This window comes from Vigna unguiculata, chromosome 11 (genome assembly GCF_037176805.1).
Source record: "Vigna unguiculata cultivar grain cowpea cultivar isolate G323 ecotype 2 chromosome 11, ASM3717680v1, whole genome shotgun sequence".
NCBI lineage: Eukaryota > Viridiplantae > Streptophyta > Magnoliopsida > Fabales > Fabaceae > Vigna > Vigna unguiculata.
Window position 1 is genome coordinate 15,815,524 of NC_140802.1, and position 21,299 is coordinate 15,836,822.

At 32.9% G+C, this 21,299-nt stretch overlaps 1 pseudogene across 2 annotated transcripts; it reads right to left on the minus strand.

The window, feature by feature from the left end:
- Positions 1-12,069: 12,069 nt before the first annotated feature.
- Positions 12,070-15,560, minus strand: LOC114169332 (receptor-like protein kinase THESEUS 1 pseudogene; annotated as a pseudogene). Of its 2 annotated transcripts, none has more exons than XR_014986535.1 (2): positions 15,254-15,560; positions 12,070-15,039 (listed from the first exon to the last, which is right to left on the minus strand). The product of XR_014986535.1 is annotated as a receptor-like protein kinase THESEUS 1 pseudogene, transcript variant X1 (transcript). The 2 variants fall into 2 exon arrangements; XR_014986536.1 differs by having other exon boundaries at positions 15,154-15,560.
- Between the last annotated feature and the right edge of the window lie 5,739 nt (positions 15,561-21,299).

The window sequence follows — 21,299 nt, forward strand, 5'->3', positions numbered from 1 at the left end:
GCCACGAGCAGCCTTTTTTGTAGTCGACACATCGACATATAAATTTTTCAGATTTGCTCTCAACAACAGCAAATCTATAACCATTGTCAATATGGTATTGCTTGATACATGACACTGTGGACTCTTTTGTGTCAAAAGACATGCCAACACATAGTGAATTTTCAGTCACTGGATTTGAAGCTTGAAGTGAGGTGTGACTTGATGACCCACTATGATCCGTTGTATGGACTGTATATTGGTCGGTAACCAACTCATCTTCACTAAAATCAGACAAAATATCTGGATATTGATTCAACTGATCTGCCATTTGTGTATAAATTTGAATAAGGTATGAACAAAACAAAGTGAACGAGTCTTTCCTGAATGATTCTGAAATGAGTATAAATTTTAACCACCCTGCTTCCTATAAATATTAACTTTTAAGAGACCCTGCTTCCTACCCACGAGCACATTTACTATGGCTGCTTCCCACCCACGAGCACATTTACTATGGCCGAAGCCGCTTTTAATTACAATGAGCGACTTCATTAATTAAACCACCCACTTCATTAAACACATGTCAGCACAGATTTCCCACTTCATTAAACACAAACCCGTGCATGTCGTCCACGTGGCTGGCGACTTTAATGAGTTGGTGGCATTAAATGGAAACCGTTAGGCCACCTAACGACTTCAAGTGCATGTCGTCCGCGTGGCTGACGACTTTAATGAGGTGTCGTCCGCGTGAGTGACGACTTTGGCTTCACTCGCCTGACACCATCACGCGCACGCAATTATTGCTTGACGACTGTGTTGTTGACTGTGCAATTAATGGAATGGCAGAGATTCTCCTACTCCCTATGCCATGCACAACTAGAAATTTGAATGCATTCGTCCAAAATGGTGGCAGCCTTTACACCTTTAATTGAATGCTCTCACAACCACAAGCCACGGCCAACTTTTAAAATTGATGGACAGTGCATTGTGGAAAATCACGTGAAGAGATTTCGAGTATTGGTTCAAATACTCTCAAGTTGCACATATTCATCACTTTGTGCATTCAGCTTGGATTAGCAGTTTGAGGTTGCGCGCATTGGGAGAGTTTTCAGCACTTCACCACACATTTCTAAGCTTCTTCTTTCAAGGTTCTACTATCTTTAATATTTTGTTGTCAATTATTTTTCAGATTATGTTCTAATTTTTATTTTCAATTTCTAAACACGTTTAGCATGGCACAAAATGGACGTCTACCCCGGGATATGTCACTACTTCGGCTTCAACACGAACATATCACTCACGACTTATGGGAAGGACGGGAACGAGTTCTTAGACCGAGAAGAGCTGGAGTTTGGATACTAAACAACCAAGACATACTTGATCCCCGTGTCATAAATTTAATTCAACGGACTGGATTCGGACACGCCTTATATATCCCGGACATGGATGTCAACCACTTCCTCATCAGTTCTTTATTAGAAAGGTGGAGATCAGAAACTCACACATTTCACTTCCCCCATGGAGAGACTACTATGACACTAGAGGATGTAGCCGTCCTCCTTGGCCTACCGATAGACGGAGATGTGGTCACTGGTCCCACTACGGTTCAGGACATATTCGCCACCTTCCATGAACACCTAGGTGTCATCCCACCACCGACGGTGATAAGAGGGAACTCAATAAGAGTTTCTTGGTTAAACTCTACTTTCCAACAGCTTCCACCGAATGCAAACAATGAGGTTATTGCTCAATATGCGAGAGCTTACATTCTCACATTGATTGGAAGCATTTTAATGCCAGACACGTCTGCAGCTAGGGTACATGTCATGTATCTACTTAGGCTAGCTGACTTAAATGTAGTCAGGAATTATAGTTGGGGGTCTGTAGTTTTGTCTTGCCTATATCGTTGCCTAGATCATGGCATTCACTTACGCCAAGAAAATATTGGTGGATGCATGATCTTGTTACAATGTTGGGCTTGGGAGAGGATTACTACTATAGCCCCACAACTTCAACCTTTGAGTGATTAAGAGGTGGCTGATGGGGATGGTTTCCCTGTTTGTAGAAGGTAAAAAGCTAACTTTTAATTTTTTTTTTTCATTTAACTAACTTGAAATTGCTACATTTTTTAGGTGGATGAATGTAACGCATCAGATAAATCCAGCTTCAATTTCAGTTACTGAATTTCGGTTGAGATTTGATCAACTACGTACAAGACAGGTAATACTTAAGGTAAATCAAAGCTTTTTTTTTTAACATTTTAAACTAATGTCTACAATTTTGTTTCAGTTCTTGTGGAGGCCTTACACTCGACAAGAAGTTAGTCGATTGATTGTGGTTGACATCCCTCTAGTATCCAGAGCAACAGTCCCAATAATTTGCTTCGCCACAGTAGAAATCCATCAGGCGAATAGGGTGATGCGTCAGTTTGGTTTATGATGAAGGATTATCTTGTTCCTTTTTAAGATTATTGAATATGGTGTGAGTTGATTAAGAAAGCTAAGTGAAATCCCCACTGGACATTAAGATAGCAAGCTATCTAGATGTGAAGGTTCCTTTCACAAAGCTCAAGAGAAGAAGATGATGGATTGATTCAAAGCAAAAAGGAAATGGAAAGCACATAAACCATAGAAAACCAAGAATAATTACAGGAAGAAGAAAACATAAAATGGAAAGGAAAGAAATGGTAAAAATGTGAGAAGCACGCCACTACAAGGCTAGGCTAGAAGCCATGGCAACCTTGAAGATGAGTGGATGTGTGCCGCCACTTGCTCCGCCACTTGCTATGCAAGATAAGGCTTAAAAGTATTCACTCCCAAGGGAGGAAACTCTCACAAATGGTTGAGACACAAGAGTATTTTTACTTCAAAATGTTCAACCCTTTTACATGTTTAAGAGCACCCCTTATATAGAAGAGTTTAGGGGCCTCTAATCAAATAAAAGATACCTAAGGATGTCTCTACAAAAACCTAACCCTAGCTTCTAGAAACTAGGTCAAATAAGGTTACAAAAAATGAGAGACAAAAAAGCTAGCTATGGTGTGTGCAAGGCTAATTTCGTTCTAGCACAAAAGGAGACAAAGAATGTGTCTCATATGTCTCTAAAAAGTAGTCAAAGTGTGCTAAAAACAAAGGAGACCAAAGGTACATAGGTACATTTGCTTAATGCCTTTTACTTTATGCTTTATGCCTTTGCTTTACTCTCTCCTCCACATCATTTATGCTCCCCAATCACCATGTGCCACCTAGCATTGCTTTCTTACTCCTAATTAACCTACAAAGCAAATAAACATAGATTAGCATGTTGGCTTAATTCAAGTCAACTATAGTCAACAAGTCAAACCTAGTCAAAGGTCAACAAGTCAACTAAAGTTGATTCAACTAAGTCAACTTAAGGAATCAAAAATAACAAACACAAATGAAAGGGATGAAGGATTAGTGAACTTCCTTTCTAAACATGCTTAGTCTTCTTAAGCATGTGCCTCCATCCTTGGTTGGGGTCAATCCTTCATCATCCTCCCCTCCTTGGAGAGAATTTGATCACAAATTCTTTAAGCCTTTGTAGATGGAGCTTGACTTGATTTGGGGGAGGATTTGCACCTCCCTTTTATGAGCTCTTGTTCCATCCTTTCTAAGGATATTACCCCTAGCTTTGGTTAGGCCTTCTTTATTTTCTAAACTATTCTTCCTCTCTTGCTTGTGCTTTGGGCCTTCCTTTTGGGCTTGGGAAGAGAAGGAAGGGTGATGTACATCTTGCTTTGGAAGAATTCTTTTGTAGGCAAGTAACACCTTGGTGAAAGCTTGCCCCTTTTCTTTTTCTTCTTTATCTTTTCTTATTATATTTCTATCCTTATTAACTTCTTGAGGTGATAGAGGTAGTAAAGTAGTCTTTTTCCCATTTATGAAGAAAATGTATTGGTTGGTATGGCCATCGTGTAAAGTTTGTTTATCAAATTGTCATGGCCTACCTAGTAAGATATGTGTGACTTCCATGGGAACAACATCACATAGCACCTCATCTTTGTAGCTTCCTATAGAGAAGTTAATTAGGACTTGTTTATTGACATCTATTTCTCCCTCTTTACTTATCCAAGCAAGCTTGTAGGGCTTAGCATGAGGAATGGTCTCTAAGCAAAGCTTTTCCACCAACCTTGTGCTAGCTACATTGGTACTACTTCCTCCATCAATAATTAGAGAGCAAACCCATTTGTTAATTTTGCATCTAGATTGAAAAATGTTTTCTCTTTGAGTTGGCTCAAGCTCACTTTGATCTTGACCTATCATGCGCCTTAATAACATAGGGTCTTTCTCAAAAATTTTAGTTTTACTAGAGGAAGAAGATTCTTTTGAAAGAGAATGAGGAGATGAGTGTTCACTTTCAACATCATTACTCTTCTTTAAGATCATGGTCCTTTTGGTTGGGCAATTTAAAGCAATGTGATTATAACCCAAACATTTAAAACATTTAATGGAACTTGATCTTTGAGAAGTGGAATGGTGAATGTGATCACTTGGTGACTTACTTTTACTTGGTGGTTCTTGATGAGAGTTAGAAGGGAATTTATCATGTTTCTTTTTATCATTTCCCTTCCATGAGTGACTAGAGTAGTGGTTGGGTGAGTAACTCTTTGCCCTTCTTTTTCTTTTCAATTGAATTTCAATCCCAAGGGCAAGTGTGAAAACATTTTCAAGAGTGGAGTACTCATACAACTCTACTTGGTCTTTTATGTCTCTCCTAAGACCACTCACAAATCTTTTTATTTTCTCTTTGTTAGTTTCTTTTATTTCAACCCTACGCATTTGAGACTCTAATTCTTTAAAGTATTCACTCACACTCATAGAACCTTGGTGAAGCCTTTGGAGCTTCAAAATAAGTTCCTTCCTATAGGAGGGAGGAACAAATCTAGCGCGCATAAGAGTTTTAATGTCCATCCAAGAAGCCGTGGGTGGCCCTTGGTCATAATTCTTACAAACTTTATGCCACCAAGTATTGGCATACTCCAAAAATCCTAAAACTACTAGATCAACTTGTGCTTGATCCTTTACATGATTTTCAATGAAAATTTGATCAACTTTAGCTTACCAATCAAGGAAGATTTTGGGATCACTTCCACCATAGAACTTAGGAATCTTTGGAGTTTGCTTCTCTTGTGATGGGTTGCGCCTAGAATGCTCTCTTTTCCTAGGCTCTCTTTCTTTCTCCCTAGCTTCAAGCCTTTGAATGTGCTCTTGGATTCTTAGGTCACTTTGCTCCTTGTCTTTTCTCAATTGTTCAAAGGCCTCCTTCCTAGACAACTCCAAATCCCGAAGCAATCTCATCAATGTATTGTTTTTGTTTGGTGTAGGTGCATTTGATGAACTTGCCATGATTCCTACAAGAAAAACACTCAAATCCGAGACAAAATAAATGGATTAGAGGTTAGAAAACATGAAAACCGAGACCAAATCCAACCCAAAATGTAACCCAAGTGTTTAGATCACTCTTCCAAAGTAACAAGGCAAGGCTAGCACTCAAAATTCACCAAAGGAGTGAAGCAAACACTTTTAAAAACTTGTTCAAAACCTTTCAAATGCAATACAAGTGATTCGGCCACAACATCCCAAGAGTTTCAAGAAAAGAAAACTACTAAGACAAAACAAAGAACACCTAGTGACAAGCAAGAAAAGCACAAAAACAAGGAAAGCTAAACTCTAAAAAAGAAAAGTTTGAGACAAAACTTTTAACAAGACTAAAACACGAAAAGCACATTTTAAAGACTCTATGGAAAGCACTTGACAAACATCTTCAAGTCTTAAATCATGCATACACCAAGAAAGATCATAACCAAGTTAAAGCATGGAACTAATTTGCCAATATCACCCACTTCTCAAGCATGAAACTTGTAGCATAACACTTAGTGAAAAACACACTTTTAGTTCACCAATGAGCAAGATTGCTCTCGGTTTTTAGACAATATTTGGTGCAAAAATTTTCTTCTTTTCACAACTAGTTTCATAAAATGGTGAGAAAGAGTTTTAGGTGGCTTGAACACTTAGTTCCTCAAGTCTTAGGCCAAAATCAATTTCATGGAGCATACATCAAGCAAGACATAAAGTGAAAGCAAGATTCAAATACTTGGAAAAACAAGAATAAGAAAACTTCAAGCTAACATATGACATATGACTCAAGCAAAAGTTAGACACATTTAAAGACTCAACATGACATACACAAAGACACAAACATGTAGCTATCATGCATTTAAACTCATGGATTTGAGACTCAAAGAGTAAGCATCAAAAGACATGTTATCCAACCACATTTAGGAGCAAAAGAGTCACAAAATCGAAGCCAAAATTGCCATAACATAACCTGAAAACGTTGTTTTTCGTATTCTCGACAGCTCTGACCTTTGCTCACTCATTTGATCATAACTCTCTCCACAGAACTCAAAATGAGTTAATTCTTTTTTTGTTGGAAACTACACACACAGAGCTTTCTTTTGATATAAAGAACGTTACTTTTGGACCACTGAGCTAGCTGCAGTCGTTTTTTCAAAAACGCACACGTTGCTGCCAGCACTGTTTTTATGTGGACCATTCAAAGATAGCTACACAAGACAAGGTTAGAACATGAAAACACCATATTCATGGACAACCAAAGCTCTAGATACCAAATGATGAAGGATTATCTTGTTCCTTTTTAAGATTATTGAATATGGTGTGAGTTGATTAAGAAAGCTAAGTGAAATCCCCACTGGACATTAAGATAGCAAGCTATCTAGATGTGAAGGTTCCTTTCACAAAGCTCAAGAGAAGAAGATGATGGATTGATTCAAAGCAAAAAGGAAATGGAAAGCACATAAACCATAGAAAACCAAGAATAATTAAAGGAAGAAGAAAACATAAAATGGAAAGGAAAGAAATGGTAAAAATGTGAGAAGCACGCCACTACAAGGCTAGGCTAGAAGCCATGGCAACCTTGAAGATGAGTGGATGTGTGCCGCCACTTGCTATGCAAGATAAGGCTTAAAAGTATTCACTCCCAAGGGAGGAAACTCTCACAAATGGTTGAGACACAAGAGTGTTTTTACTTCAAAATGTTCAACCCTTTTACATGTTTAAGAGCACCCCTTATATAGAAGAGTTTAGGGGCCTCTAAGCAAATAAAAGATACCTAAGGATGTCTCTACAAAAACCTAACCCTAGCTTCTAGAAACTAGGTCAAATAAGGTTACAAAAAATGAGAGACAAAAAAGCTAGCTATGGTGTGTGCAAGGCTAATTTCGTTCTAGCACAAAAGGAGACAAAGAATGTGTCTCATATGTCTCTAAAAAGTAGTCAAAGTGTGCTAAAAACAAAGGAGACCAAAGGTACATAGGTACATTTGCTTAATGCCTTTTACTTTATGCTTTATGCCTTTGCTTTACTCTCTCCTCCACATCATTTATGCTCCCCAATCACCATGTGCCACCTAGCATTGCTTTCTTACTCCTAATTAACCTACAAAACAAATAAACATAGATTAGCATGTTGGCTTAATTCAAGTCAACTATAGTCAACAAGTCAAACCTAGTCAAAGGTCAACAAGTCAACTAAAGTTGATTCAACTAAGTCAACTTAAGGAATCAAAAATAAATAACACAAATGAAAGGGATGAAGGATTAGTGAACTTCCTTTCTAAACATGCTTAGTCTTCTTAAGCATGTGCCTCCATCCTTGGTTGGGGTCAATCCTTCATCAGTTTAAGACAAAACATTCCGCCTGAGCCGCTTAACCTGGATCAAGTTCACAGGGATGACTTGAGGGGAAGAAACGACAGAGATTGGGTAGGACATCATCACCAGTGGATTGCAATTTGGAATGATCGAGAAAATCGGATCGTTCAAGGTACACCTTTCAGCGGAAACGGCCATTTGCGTGATGAAACATCGTATATGCAGTGGTACATAAACCACATTATCCGCTATATATCTCCATCGACGTCCATCGACAGAATCTTCCGACGATGAGGTTATTTATACTACAATGTTGTACATCTATTTATCATACATACTTATTCATAACAATAACCATGTTATTTATTTTACAGTACGATATGTCACAAGAACCTTCCCAGCCTGCTTCACAACCCTACACTGGCCATGTTGGGTCTTCTCCAGATTTCATACATCATCCCCAACCCTTTTTCGGACAGTTGCCTATGGGTTAGGGTCAAATGTTTGGACATTCACATCCTCAATTTGGCAACCCATCAAACACCTCATTCCAACACGTCCCTTCTCCATATGGTTTCTTCCCGCATCAGTCACGTTATGGTGCCGGTCCATCACATATGTTTGGCACCACAACCATGACACCACCATTTGCCTATTATTCAGGATCTTCATCATCAATGCCATTTTATCCTCCGCCAATGCCTTCCTAATCACCACAAATTCCGCAAACTGTCCAAAGTCATCAAGATGAAGATGATGATGATGATGATGATGAACCACAACAACAACCTCCAACACGTCCCAACAGACCCAGAAGAAGACCAACATGTGGAACTAGAGGACATAGATGACTGTTTTATTATTTTCTAGTAACTAAATTATTGTATTTTAATTTTTAATCAATTTAAAAATATATTAATGTTTATTTTTATTTTTATTTTTATTTATTATATTTATTGTGAAAAAAAAACTCAAAATGAAGTCGTCATCTCCAAAGACGACTTCACAACGCGCCAAACGAAAACCGTTACCCTACCTGACGTCTTTGTTTTTAAAAAAATAAATAAACCGTTACCATGGAGGACGACTTCAGCCTCAAAGTCGTCCTCCCTCCTAGCGACATAACCCACTTTTGCAAAAAAAAAAAAATTGAGGGACCTTTTTTACAAATTCGAGTAAAAAGGGACCCCAATATACAAAAAAGCCATTATTTATGCTTAGTACTCTACTTCATCTGTTGACCTTTCAACTGTTTTCTGTTGGCATCATGGTGTGCCTAGTCTTGTAGGGGTGACGTTAAGACCCCAGGACTGCGTTATTATACTCTCTATGTGTAGCATTTCCTTTAATTGCGTTTATAAATTAAATGGGATGTTACACCGTTCATGGTTCATTAATTATTTAAACAGTTTTAGAAAAAATGACCAAATTAAATAAAAATAACCAAGACAAAAAAAATATTGATCAAATTAAAAAATTATACAAAAATTAGTACAAAATTATTATTTAAGCCACTTATTTTCATATTTTAATTTTAATTGCCAAAGGTATAATGGAAATGTTGATTGTTAATGATTGATTCTACGTAACATAAAATTGCTTAAAATTATTGACCGTATGCAATGAGCATATGCAGAATTTAGATGCCACATACTTTTACAAATTATAACATTCCAATATATCCTTGTTAAGTGGCAAATCTTAGGAATTAAAATGACGTAATTAAACAAAATGTAATTTAAATATCTAATTTCTATACAAAATTATTAGAATTTACTTTTAATCGGTTGCAAGATGGCGTGAATGTTATTCTACGTTACATTTATTATATACATGAATAAATAATATGCAAAAATTGTGTTCTCTCTAATCACCAATTATATTAACTCATGAGACTATTCAAAAAAGTATAAAAAGAATTCGATTAGTAATTTGGTTTGTATATTTATTGAGTATGATTCACTTGCATTCTTATATTTTTCGCTCAATTGAGTTTTTATTTTTATTTTTTTAAATAGAAATCAATGTGGTCTCATCCTTTTAATCAGCGTTAACACCAATTTTTTTATTGTTTTCTCCCTTCACCTTCTTCCATCTTCCTCCACCATTTACAAGGAATTACCACGCCTCGTTTCATCCTCCTAAATATCACAAAAAACAACCTCAAATACCTCGTGCGCATCTCCCACAAAGCTAATAACCAACGTACGGCTAACAAACACATTCAATTTCAACCCAAGTTTGAACAACAATCCATAAATCATATAAATCCTAAGAGAGAGAAAGGAGAAAAGGAGAAAAAGATGGTGGAGAAGAGAATATGAAATGAAAAAAAAAAAAAAAAGATGGTGGAAGATGGAAGATGGAGAAGAGAAGGAGAAATGAAAATGGAGAAAAAGAGGTGAAAATGATGAGAAGGGAAGGGATGCATAATAATATTAATACTAATTTAATAGTTAACTCAATTTAAAAAAGAAAATAAACATAATCAAATAAAAAAATAAGAACATAAATAAATTTAAAACAAAATTACTAATTAAATCTAAAATTAATAAATATTACAATGTAATCCTACAATTCGAGCTCTTCAATTCTTATGAAGAGTACAAGTTCTCTCCGAAAACTTCAAAAGGAAAATAATTTTTGCGCCGGTCAAATTAAGCATGGACACATGAGTTCATAAAACAAATAAAAAAGGAAGAAAAAGAAACACACCATGTGGAAAGAGAAAAGTACAAGAAAAAAAATGGAGTTCACGTAACTAATGGTAACCAACCTGTAATATTCCAGAAAATCTCATGTCCTCACTCCAAGTCGGTTTCATTTCATATCTTTCACACGCTCTCTGGTTTCCAGTAGTAGCTTGTTTCCTAGAAGTTTCTACGTTGATCCATCATATTTTTCACTAAAACTGGAATAAGTAACAAATTCTAAACTTGAAATCAAATCACGCTAGCATATCAAATATGGCTGAAAAACTAACGATGTTATTTATGTGAAAATACAACTCTGACATGAATTTATCGAGATAATATTAAGATTAATTACTCTATTGAAAACATTATTTATTTTAAATCTGTCACAGTTTTGTTTTTAAGAAATATTTTATATCTTAGAGAATTGAAAAATAAAATATATTTAGACTGTTTTTAAGTCACATAAAAGTATTAGATATCAAATATCAAATATCAAATGAGTGAAAAAGTAATCTGAAATATGTAATTTATGTGAGAATTAGTGTAACATTTTTTAGAGTTAAATTTGCACTTCCTAAACTTTAATATATGTTAGTACTCAAAGTTTCAAACTTTAAAAATAATGTATATAATTATTTTGATTCAATTGCTTTAAATAATTTTTATATGTTAGAAGACGTCTTAGACCGATATTTAAACTGAAATTTATTGAATAATATAAATGTTTATATATCAAAACAATTTAATTTATGAGAATTATATTTATTCAATTTTAAAATTTAAAAACCAAATTATATTAAAATTTGGAACCGGGTCAAATTTCAATTTTACTTTTTAAGGATTAAAATCGTATTAACATCATTTTTAAAACACAAAAACAAATATTAGAATTGTGTTTTTTTTAGTTAAATATGTTTTTACTCCTTAAACTTTGACACAAATTTGAAACTCGTTCTTGCAAAAAATGTTGATACATTTTGATCCTCACACTTTAAAAATGAATAGATATAATCCTTTTAATCCAATTATGTCAACTTTTTTTTTTAATGTGTTAAATACGTTCCATACTAGCTTTTCAATTGTTTACACCATTTCACATATTCCTGCTTAAATATATGTTGAAAATGCATTTTATGCATAAAAAAAATAATTATAATTGAGTTAAAAAGACTACATTGTTCATTCTTAAAGTTTAGAGTCTAAAATATATCAAAATTGTAGATAGTGGCGAATTCTAATTTTGCGTCAAAGTTCAGAAACTAAAAACATATTTAACCCTTATTTTATTTTTTTGACTGTCATTTGTTTTTTCTAATCCATTTGGTTAAAAACTAATCCTATTTACACATGATGTCTAACACTAAGTTTTTGCACATAAATTAAACTATAAATGTTTAGAATATAGTGGACTCTTAGTGGGGATTTTTTCCATTCACACTGCTTGAAGATGCATGGTTTAAATTCAAAACCAAGTTTAAGGAAAATTAAGCATTCACTAGTAAAATAAACAATATCTAAAACTTCTTGTTACCAAATGTTTGCTAAATTATGTTCAACTCATTAAAGTTTGGCATTGATCACACCAATGTCAAGAAGTCATGAAACTTTTTAAACTTCATTTTGGAACCCATGTCAAAATAGTGAAGCATCTAAAAATTTTGCTTGAAAAGTGAAAAGGAAAGGAATTAAACTGACCATGCAGTATTCAAGTCCAGAAGAAAGAACTTATATAACCTTCATATATTGTAAGGTGTGAGAACAACTTGAGGAGCAGAACTCCAAATTGGTTTTATACTTAGTACAACAGAGTTTTATGGTGTACCTTGCATGCAATTAGTGACCAGCATAACGGCAACCATCACTATGATTCAAGTATATTACACAGTAAATTGATTTCGTGGAGAAAAAATGGATTACAAAAAGCAGTAACTAAACAAGAAACAACCTTCATTCACGAACGAATCCAGAATGGCCACTTACTTTGATGGCCTTTGGCCAGAATCGTGGAAACACAAGATCTCATCTTCCACGAGGATTTACCAATTGTGAGAACACTGCACTTGTAGCAGCATCTTCTGCATCATCATCAGTGCAAGAATTTCCCCCATCAATCATACTCACACTGTTATCAAAATGGTCTGGTGGTGTCAACTGAATTCCAGTGATGTGGTTTGTGCTGTTATCTTCTGGCTCCATGAGCGCTGATGATGTCTCTTGAAGCTGCAATGCATACTCAAGATTCCACAAAACATCTCCCATAGACGGCCGGTCCACGCCGTGCTCGGCCAAGCACTTCTCGGCGGTCTCCCCGAACTTCTTCAGGGATGCAGGATTCACCTTGCCAACAAGATTCTGATCCATGATTTGATCAAGCATACCCTTTTTCTGCCATGTCATTGCCCATTCAGCTATGTTTACCTGCTCCCTTGGAAGAACAGGGTTCAAGGCTGGTCTTGTGCATAACACTTCCATCAACACTACCCCAAATGAATACACATCTGATTTTTCAGTAAGCTGTTGCCTTCTGAAGTATTCAGGATCAAGATAACCAAAACTACCCTTCACAGCAGTGCTCACATGGGTCTGATCAAGAGAAGGACCGGTCTTGGAGAGGCCAAAATCAGCAACTTTGGCAACAAAGTTCTCATCTAAGAGGATATTTGTTGTCTTCACATCTCGGTGGATTATGCTCTGAGCTGCTCCTGTGTGGAGATAATGAAGGCCTCTTGCAGCTCCAATGCAAATCTCCAGCCGCTGCTTCCATGAGAGAGGTGGTAACTCTGTTCCATACAAATGACTCCTGAGAGGTCCGTTAGCCATGTATTCATACACAAGAATCATTTCTGACCTCTCATCACAATAACCAATGAGGGACACAAGATGGCGATGGCGAAGCTTGGATAACATTTCAATTTCTGTCCTGAATTCTGCAAGGCCTTGCTCAGATCTTGGGTTACCCCTTTTCACAGCTACATTGGTCCCATCTTCAAGCGTTCCTTTGTAAACCCTTCCAAAACCACCAACACCCAGAAGTAGCTTCTCATCAAATTTGTTGGTAGCATCTAGGATTTCCTGGAAGTTGAAGAACCGTCCGAGATTTGATGAAGATAAAGAAATGCAGCTTGCGGTTCCACTCTTCTGTGAAAGTGTTGAATTTTTCGTCATGGTGAGAGAGTTTCCATAAAGGGGCAGAGGCAGCCATGAATGGCCCTGTTGAGTGGATGACTTTGATTTGCGTCCCACCAAGCAGCAATAACACAAACCAGCTATTGCTAAAGCTGCTACAGCACCAACAGCAGAACCAACAATAACTCCTACCATGCTTTTTTTTGAATGTGAACCTGGAAGAAGACTGTGAACTGAATAAAGCCCATCCAAGCTCTTTAACGAGTTGCTGATCTTCATTATCTCCAACCCATTCATGGTGGCATTTGGAAAGTCTGCCACAGGATCTGGACCAACACTCACAGTCAAAGTGTTGGAGTCTGCAGAGGCATTGGCAACAAAGTCCTTGAAGTAAGGCACAGCCAAGTCATTAGTCATGGTTGAGAGATCAAGGCTTTGAAGAGCTATGTCAGAATTTATGAACATATTGAAGACTAAAGTGTTGAGTGACTTGCTCATAATATCACAGAAGTGCACCCGGATGAAATAGGAGAAATTTGGATCCACATTGAAGACCCAAGTGATGTTGAAATTTGGATCATTTACATTAGCATCCCCCATTGCTTCAGCAGTGGCATAGACCCAATTTGGGGCAGTCTCAGGTGTAACAGCCACGGGATACTTAATGCTTGAAGGATTCACCGATACATTAAGGACGGAGCTGTTCACATGAAGGTATTTTCTATCATTCAGCCAAGTCCTACCCAGGGTGTCATTTTCAGAAGTAATCAAAGGACCCCCCATATTCAACCGATAAACAGTTTCAAAGGCAAGGTCAGAAAGTCCGTTGAATGGTGCTGGCGGGTTAACAGCAAGTGCTTGATCAACAAAAACCTCATTTGGCATTGACACAACTTCAATTCCATTCACAAAGGCCACCGAGCCATTGGAAGGAATGAAGGTCACAACCAATGTATCAGAGGTTACATTCACTGCATACTCCTTGAACATATAAGAACCATTGTATTTCCTAAAGGTGAAGTTGCTCAAGAGTACAAAATCATCAGTAACCACTGTTAAAGAAGCTGAAGTCAAGTTGTGGCTGGAGTTTGGAATAGGGGAAAAGTATAGCCTAACCCAGTGCCTACCTTCTTGCTGAATCTCAAACCTATAAGAAGCCTTCTCGGTGAAAACCCGAGCCGATTGGTAAATGGGGAAAGGGGCACTACTAGAATTGGTGCTAGCAACAAAAGAATTCCCAGTTTTCATTACAAGTGAAGAATGCTGTGAGTCAGGGACAAAAGTGCGACCTTGAAAGGTGATGTTTTGAGAAGAACCACATGCAATTAGATAGCTATCAGTAGGAGTATATAAGGAAAACGACCCATTAACCAAAAATAGAAAAACAACAACCAAAACCCAGGGAACCCATCTCATGAGTTCCATCTTCACCATTGTAGCTTCTTCAATAGTCCATAAACCGCCTTATGAAATCACCAGAAAGCGTTCTTTCAAAACCCAGATCCGAATGGACCCCAAGAATGCAAATCTCAAATCCCACAACAAAACCTGCAACAAGCACGGATCTATCAGGAGCAATGCACAGAACAAGACATTTCCACTACAGCAAGAGACAAAGTACGAAGTTTCCAACGTCACAAAACAGAATAGAAAGACACAAACCTTAGCTCCACTGCCACAACCCACAGGAGAATTAAATCTAGTATTCTGACGTAAGTAGATTGAGCAAAGGTTAAAAACAAATAATGGTACCAAGACTTACCTTAATGTGAATAAGCTGGTGCAAAAAGGAACAAGGATTGAAACATTGGAGAGAGACCCCTTTTGAGATTACATTACATACATGAAAATGAAATGAAGTAACGAAGCACCCATCACCGTAAACTCATCAAGTTGAGCTTTTTAGTGTGGTTGCTAACACCCTTTTCCAGGCTGGTGATTAGGCTGTCACTTACTGAGGAAAAAAGAGGACCCCACAGTGAAGAAGAAAAGGGGTACGAAACTTCAAACTGTTACTACTACTCCTACACCTCCCCATAAAACCAGCTGTTCCTTCAAGATTTTGTGGTGTTGTGATTTTTGAAATCAGAATCTTTGAGAAGAAATGAATAATTTAAGCCCAAAAAAAGAACTATATAAACATCACAGAAGTTAGCCATTGTTTTCTTAGATAGGAAAGTTAGGCTTTGTTTAATTCATTCTTACTGTGTAAACCTTTGTAAAGTAAGAACTAATAGATGACATTTAAAGTAACTAATGGAAAAACTAATGCGTTTATTATATATTTTGTTAGCTTAATAATGGCTGTTTTAGCTTTATTAATTGTCCAAAATTCATGTGTATGTATTTATTTTAATAGCTGGTAATTTATACTAAAAATAATAGTGTAAAAAGAGTACAAACTAGTATATTTATATTAAATTGTTTTTGTGCAACCAGATTGTACATATTTTTATAGTTATTTAATTGTAAATTGTATATATGAAAATTATTGACTTTTCATAAATTTTATAATTTTGTAATTTAACTTAAATAAATGTATTATATAAGCTTTTAAAGTGTAATCTAATTATGAAAATTATTTCAAACGTATAATTTGGTTTTGTATGTGTCGTAAATTAGCCACTTGGTTCTTGCATGGAAAATATGTTGATATGTATGAATAAAAAGTGTTAAATGGATTCTTTTTATGTACATCAAATTTAAGAAGGTTTTATATATTGAATAATTAAATTAAAAATTTATTTCATACATAAGAATTAAATAAAAAATACATTAGAAACTATTGATAATAAAGACAAAAAACAGTAACATTTAACATATATATGTGAACTAACTTAATATTTGTTTACATGTAAGGATCAAGTTAAGTACTAGGTTGTGCATACACTAATTAAATCATAAATTTAACCAAAAAAAATTATAAAAAATGTTATACTTTAACAAAATAAACTAATTTTCCACTATCATTTAATTATAAATTATTTGTAATATATAAGATAATTGTTATAAAATTCATCCCATTTACTATACATATGCATGACAATTTTTGAATGCATGCGTCTTCATCTTTTAATATTTATATATAATAGTAAAAACTAACAAATTTATTATGTATAATAATATTTTTTAATGCATATCTATTAAATTTTTAATATTTATAATATTACTGCTTTTCTAATATAAAAGAAGCTACAGAAGTACATAATTATACATTATTATTATTATTATTATTATTATTATTATTATTATTATTATTATTATTATTATTATTATATATATAACTTGTACTATGTATAATAATTAGATAATTTGTAAAATTGTTCCAAGTTCAAGTAAATTGAAATTAACATTAAAATTTTATCTCTTTAAAAGTTTTAAGGAACTAATTGTATTTAAACCGTCTTTAATTTCATTTAAGGTTGAACGATTTATCAACTAATTTCAAGTTCATTGATATAATATCTTGTGATAGATCACTATATTTAAAATATTTAAGTATTGTTGATTTTGAAATTTGGGATTCTGTAATGATTTCATCTTTACAACACATCTCAAATAATTTAAGAAAAAGGATGTTTTCAAATTATTATTAATTTCAACTTCTAAACCATGTAAAATTATTAAGTGCATTAAAATAATAATAATTATCTTAAAACTAATATGAGTTATATTTTTTAATTAATTGACAGTAATGTAATTTATACTAATAAATGCATGTCTTGTAAACCTTGTAACCAAAGGTAGAGTTGAAAGAATTGATAATAGATATGTAGGATTACATGTTGTATTCATGAATAGAAATAACAGAAAATACAATTGATGGTTGAGAAGAATGGTTGTTGTCCTGGGTGTGCTGTGCTGTTTTGAACGATCTGTGGGACCCACATTAACGCGGCTTTAAGATACTTACAGAGCAGAAGGATGTATGGCCCCTCTGTCTATGCATGCATCAACTTCCTTCAATTTTAGTCTGATGGAACTAATTATAGTATTAACAAGATTATATTTACAATAATTATTAAAATTATTTTTCTTTAATTAATATTAACTAAATATAATTAATAATCTGTCCATAATATAAGCTGCAAAACTTATCAATAAGCTCAGTAGTGGACTTCAAAAATAATGGAAAACAAGAAGGAATCTGCATTTGGCAGTAGTGTTAAGTAAACTGAAAGAACTGATAAGTAAAAGAAAAAGTAAAAATCTAAAATGAAAGAGACTTAAGAAAAAGAAACATATGACATTTGGAAAGAAAACTTTATTGTGTCGTAACATGACTCCTTGTTGTATAAATTCGTGAACTAAGCTTAATCATACCCTTTATATTTAGGTTCAAAGGATTTGTTTTATTTTATTTTTTAAATAATTTGCTTATTTACAAAAAAAATCTTTTACTGTCACGCACACCACAAAGAAAATAATATAGTAAGTTAATATAGGATATATGTTTCAGTAATAAAAGAATGTACTAAAAATTATAATTTTATTGAAAATACAACATTACTGATTTAACAATCAATAAATATATACTTTTAAAATTCAAATTTTTTAACATAGACTGAAGTGAAAGTTAGTTGTAAAATTTGTAAAAGTAAAATGGAAATTATTAGCAAATTATGTAATAAAGCCAAAGTTAATTAATAAACATTGATTGTACGAGTAATATATTTTAGGGTTCAAGTTTTTTACATCTCAAAAGTAAGTCGGTCTTGTTAAAATTGTACTTCTAGAATACTTTTTAAGATTCTTGATACCCAATATCTAATAAATACGTTTATTGAATGTTAAAATTAACTTCATTATCTTAAATTAACATGTTAACATTTTTTGTAGATATATATAGAAAACAACACTATTCAAAAGTAACATTTTTATTAAATATTACATGCATAAAAAACATTTAATATAATTTAAACAAAAATATCAGTGAATAAAATATTAATTTATTATCATTGATGATTACATGGGTATTAGAAAAAGTAGTAAAAAGGAGAGTTGTTAACAGTGTGATGGAAATAGAAATGGGAAAATGAAGAGCAATAAAGAAGATGGTGGAAGAGAATCCGAGACAAAGGCTTGGTTTGAAGTTTGACATTAATGTGTGTACCTAAACAACTCGACATTTTTAAATAACCGCCGCATTGTAGCACATGGCCTTGCACACGACACACACAAACGTCTCATCTCCAACTATTTTTCTCATCTACTTTATATTATAATAATATAATATTATAATATATTCCATTCCCATATAAATCCATGTGCTTGTACCTTTCAAAGTCAAGTAGATTTTTGAAAACGATTTTTCATAACGACTAATAAAAATAGCACCAATAGCAAATCCCATATTTAAATTTGTGGATAAAAAATGATTGGGAGAAAAAAGAGAGACTATAATAAAGGAAAGCCGTTAGGTTCTCCTATAAATACTAGTAGATGAATGTTTTGCAACATAATTAAAAAGATTGTGACTAATTATTATTATTTAATTCTTCAAATATTAAATAGCATAGTTAATTTAAAGAAAAATTCTAAAAAGTATAATAAAATATACTTTGAAATTACAAAATATAGTAAAACCAATTTGAAACACTGTGACATAGTTGATCCAAACTAATTAGGGGTAAGTTGGATTTGATTGAATCTAATAAAAATATGAAAAAAAATAAACTTAACTCGTTTCAATTTATTTTGGATTTTTTTTTTATTAGATTAAGTGTATTAAATTTTAGAGCTGAAATTTTACAAAATTTTATAAATAAAGAATGAAAAACTTTATTAGATCTTTGAACACAAAATTTAAGATAACAATGATATATTATCAATTCAAATTGGTAAAATATTAAGGAAAATAACGTAGATAAAAGATTAACACAAAATGTTTGTACTTGTTCGTTCTGTAATAAAAGTTACATTTGGTTGTTCGGTCACACTAGTCAAAGTCTACATTATATATTTTCGAGGTTTACATACGTTTAACAAAACAATGAAAGAAAAAACATACAATAACCCAAGGTCTTGAACCCTTTCCACTCCTTATAATATCCTATTACAATATCAACGTACAAAGCATATCCAAAACACTACATAGAAATTGAAAAACACAATAAAACAAGAATAATATCATATAATAATATCATATGTACAAAAAATAAGAACAATTGTGGTAATATACATTAACCATTATTTGTTTTTTCTCTAATCAAGATATTGATCACTTTTTGCCTAAAGAAAGCTCCGAGGATATTGTACTCAATACAATTTTTTCTTAGAAGTAGATATGAATTTAGAAATATAACAATTGATTTTTCACTATTATAGATTTGAAAAGAGAATATAGAATCACAATATTTTAGTCAATAAAAAACTCTTTAATAGATTAAAATAGAATTCCAAAGAAAACACTCATAATTTAATATATCAAAACTTTATTTTAATATGTTAAAATCAATTATAAGTGATTTTAATCAATTCATTTAGTGCTTCAATTGATCATAACAAGAGGATTCAAACGATAACAAAAATATTAAATAATTTAATCGATTAACAACTCAATTTTATCGATTAAAATAGAAAGATCAAATACAAACAAATTATTAAGTGACTTTAATTGATTAAATACTTAGTCGAATATAATGTTTATTGTACCTTATCATGCTAACCAATAACATTTTAATGAATTAAAAATACATTTCAATATATTAAAATGATGTTCATCGTCAAGAATATTCTTTATGATTTGGAGAAGTTTTCTAAATGCGATTCTATAAAAATTACAATAGTCATTTTATACATTATATACAATATAATAACATTATATATCTTTACGAATCAATGTAATTCTTTAAGTGACTTCAAGAGATCTTCAAATATTTTTCATGAGTGTAGAATAGTTGAATTCATCGTATAATATAATCATAGATTCAACAAATTGACGAGTTTATCCAAACCGACCCAAACTAATCTTTACCCACCCTATCTAATATAATTTTAATTTAGAATTATTATTATAAGTGTCTTTAAAATAATAATAAAAGTTAATTATTAGATAAGATTTAATTATGTTAGTAAGTGCTATTTAGACATTTCATTTTTAAAGATTAAAGACTAAGTAAAAATATATGTAACCATATATATATATATATATATATATATATATATATATATATATATATATATATATATATAATAATTTAATATATGAGATTTTTTAATTGCTTAGAGGAATCAGTTTACAAATAATACCTATGTTGAAAAAAAAAATTTTAAGTGAGAGAAAAGGCCGTAAACATTTAAGAAGAAAAAAGAGTATCAATCATTGATCATTAATTAGATGAAAAAAAAAATTATACTAAAGTTTTCGTAAAAAATAAATAAAAACTAAAAATAAGAGCTAAAGAAAATGTCATCACTATACAATAAAATTAGAAAGTATATATTATCACTCAATTATATTTCTGAGTTAACATCTATACAATTTTTCAGGTATCATGTTACGAAGACGTAAGTAAAAAATGTTATTTGGATGATCAAATGTAATATGATGATGAGAGTACAAGAAGAGCTCAAATTATGCTCGTTGTAGTTATTTAGACATCATGAAGATACATTCGTGATCTTCTTAGATTAAAATATTAAAATATTTTTTCTCTATTAAAAAATAAAATTTTAATTCTAATTCTAATAATTGTATTGTATAAAATTTATTATTTTTCCTTTAATCTTTTTCGTGAATTTTAATTACTTAATTTAAAAATATTCTTTTAATCGTTCGTAGTTTCTTAGTTTTCGTTTAGACTTTG